This window comes from Heterodontus francisci, unplaced genomic scaffold (genome assembly GCF_036365525.1).
Source record: "Heterodontus francisci isolate sHetFra1 unplaced genomic scaffold, sHetFra1.hap1 HAP1_SCAFFOLD_58, whole genome shotgun sequence".
Lineage (NCBI taxonomy): Eukaryota > Metazoa > Chordata > Chondrichthyes > Heterodontiformes > Heterodontidae > Heterodontus > Heterodontus francisci.
Window position 1 is genome coordinate 9,610,550 of NW_027142006.1, and position 2,853 is coordinate 9,613,402.

Below are 2,853 nucleotides of genomic sequence, written 5' to 3' on the forward strand. Positions count from 1 at the left end.
CAGGCTGGACCACAGGGAAGTTTAGAACCTTTGCCTTGGACGGGTCCACGTTGATCCATTACATTCAGAATCACCTCCTTGAAATAACTCCATAGTACAACTACAGTAACCACACAGAATCTGCTTCAAACACTCCTCCACATTTTATCTGTTCTGACCGTCAACACCTCCAGCTCTTTTGTTTAAGTGGAACCCATCAGGTGTGTATAGGCTCCTTCTATTCTGAAAGCTGTAGCACTGGTTTAGGGAATTCAGCCCTGTTTCTCTACTCGAAAGGATCAGCCATGCTTGATCTGCCTCGTATTTTGCTTTTATTGCAACGTTACAAGACCTCCAATCCTCTGGCACCACACCTGTATCCAGTGAGGGATTGGAAAATGATGGTCAGACCTTCCACTATTTCTTCCCTGGCTTCTTTCAACAGCCTGGGGTACATTTCATCTGGACCTGGTGATTTATCCACATTCAAGGATGCTCATCCCATTAAGACTTCCTCTCTCCTTAAGTTATCACGTCCAATACTTCACACTCCTCCTCCTTCATAACAATATCTGCATCACCCTCTCATTCGGGAAAACAGTAAAGTATTCATTAAGGATATTGGCAACATCTTCCACCCCGATACAAAGGTTACATTTTTGATCTTTTATGTGACCTGCTGTTTGCTCAGTTGGCTCCAACTCTCATGTTTTGTTGCAACATCTTTGGGTCCATTGTTCCTTTGTTTGTCCATGTTCTTTCCTGCTTTCTCTTTGCTTTTCACCGCTGCTCCCAAACGCCTCCAGTGCAGTCAAAACACAAGGTGTCAGAAGTGGGATTCGAACCCACGCCTCCAATGGAGACTGCGACCTGAACGCAGCGCCTTAGACCGCTCGGCCATCCTGACTACCTGCGATTTGCTATCAATGCTAAGGAAATTATTCATTCTTTGTGAAAGTATTTGTGAGATTGTGGAAATGTCTGGAAGAGGAAAGACCAGCGGGAAAGCTCGAGCCAAGGCCAAGTCTCGCTCCTCCCGGGCTGGACTGCAGTTCCCGGTGGGCCGTGTTCACATGCTCCTGAGAAAGGGTAACTATGCTGAGCGTGTGGGTGCCGGAGGCCCGGTCTATCTGGCTGCTGTGCTCGAGGATCTGACCGCTGAAATCCTCGAGCTGGCCGGGAACGCAGCCCGGGACAACACGAAGACCCGCAACATCCTCAGACACCTGCAGCTGGCCGTCCGCAACGACGAGGAGCTCAACAAGCTGCTGGGAGGAGTGACTATCGCTCAGGGCAGGGTGCTGCCTAATATCCAGGCCGTGCTGCTGCCCAAGAAAACCAGCGCTCAGAGCTCCCAGAAAAAGTAAAGCGGCCAAAATGTCATCAAATAAACCAAAGGCTCTTTTCAGAGCCACCCACAGTCTCTGTGAAAGGACTGGTTACTGTCAGGAGGGAGTCAGTGATGGAGTTATTGTAACAGTGGATTGACCTGTTTCACATCTGTCCAGGTGTGTTTTCAGTTCCCTCTCTGGAATTCGCTCTGTTTCTCTGCTCACACATCTCCCCCTCTGGTTAAGTGAAGAAGTGAACTACAGGGTGTCAGAATCAACAATTTAATAAATCCCGCTGCCTTCGATTTTATAAATCCCGAGATTATCCCGGTACATTAACGGGAAATGGTTCGGAGCTGATGAATTAATTTAATAATGGAAGTGTCCGGGTTAATTCTCTGTTTTTCATTTGGACAGTTTGAATTGTGTTTTTTTTTTCTCTCCGGTGATCTGAGCGCCGCTTCTCAATGAGAATCTGCTCCCGGAACAGAGTAAATGCAGGAAGGAAGAGGCCATTCTCGGGCTGTGTGTTTCTCTTCTAACCTGATCTGTTTAGACCGCACTGTTCCCAGAGGACGGAATCAGTGAGAGTTGTGCACACACAGGAGCTGAGTCCATTGCAGCGCTTTCAGGTGTGCCTTCCCCCCGGCCCTCCCTATTCTGCGGACACAGAGCTGTCTGTTTCCCCCGGCGGCGGGATAGAGTCGGGGATTCTCTCCCCGCAGTGTCAGGGTCTGCAGCCCCGGGGAACTGGCGGTTTCAGTCAGGGTGACCGAGCTGCCTTCCATATCCTGTGTACTGATCTCCAATGGATTCAAATATTAGTGAACTCATTGGGTAATGTTTGTAAATAACCCTCATGTGAACGGAACCGGCTCCATTAATGCCTTCCAAATAAAACTGGGATCCATTTATTTTCCCCAAATGCCAGCTAACGGATCCCAGGAGCGGGGTTGAGATTGTGCTGAGCAGCAATGAGTCTCCGGTAATGCTGCTTTCTAAATTACAGATCAGCTCTCAGTCCGACAGGCCTTTCGGGAAAGTGATGTGACAAAACAGAAACCATGACGCCGCCCCTCCAATCTAATGGGTTTGATGATGAACAGAGATGGCAGCTCTTTCCTTTGCTGATTTGGTGGCTCTGAAAAGAGCCCTTGTTACACTTGTTACTGAAGCTGGGTTTTAGGTGCGTTCCCCGGGGATGCGGCGGGCCAGCTGGATGTCTTTGGCCATGATGGACCGGGATCATTCTGGTGAATCTGCTCATTTTCCGGCAGAAGCATCAGTCGCTGTCTGAACTGTTTAAAGTCAGGTATGTATTAGCAGCCAGAAAGTGAAGGGCAGTTCATTGCTCCCTGCAGCATTATCCGCCTCTTTCAGGAGAAAAGATCAGAAACCGCTCGTTTCTGTCAGTCCCCGAGAAGCCTGTGAGAAGCGGTTAGTCGCTAATTTGTTCCTTTTACAGAGAGGAAGCTGATATTTGTCCCGTTTTAAATTGCTGAACCGGACCTTCCTCCCGCCGCTTACAGTTAACAGATTGACA

At 48.8% G+C, this 2,853-nt stretch overlaps 1 non-coding gene across 1 annotated transcript; it reads right to left on the reverse strand.

Moving 5' to 3' along the window:
- Window positions 1-803: 803 nt before the first annotated feature.
- On the reverse strand, window positions 804-886 carry trnal-cag (transfer RNA leucine (anticodon CAG)). The gene has a single exon. It is a non-coding gene; the product is annotated as a tRNA-Leu (tRNA).
- Window positions 887-2,853: the final 1,967 nt, after the last annotated feature.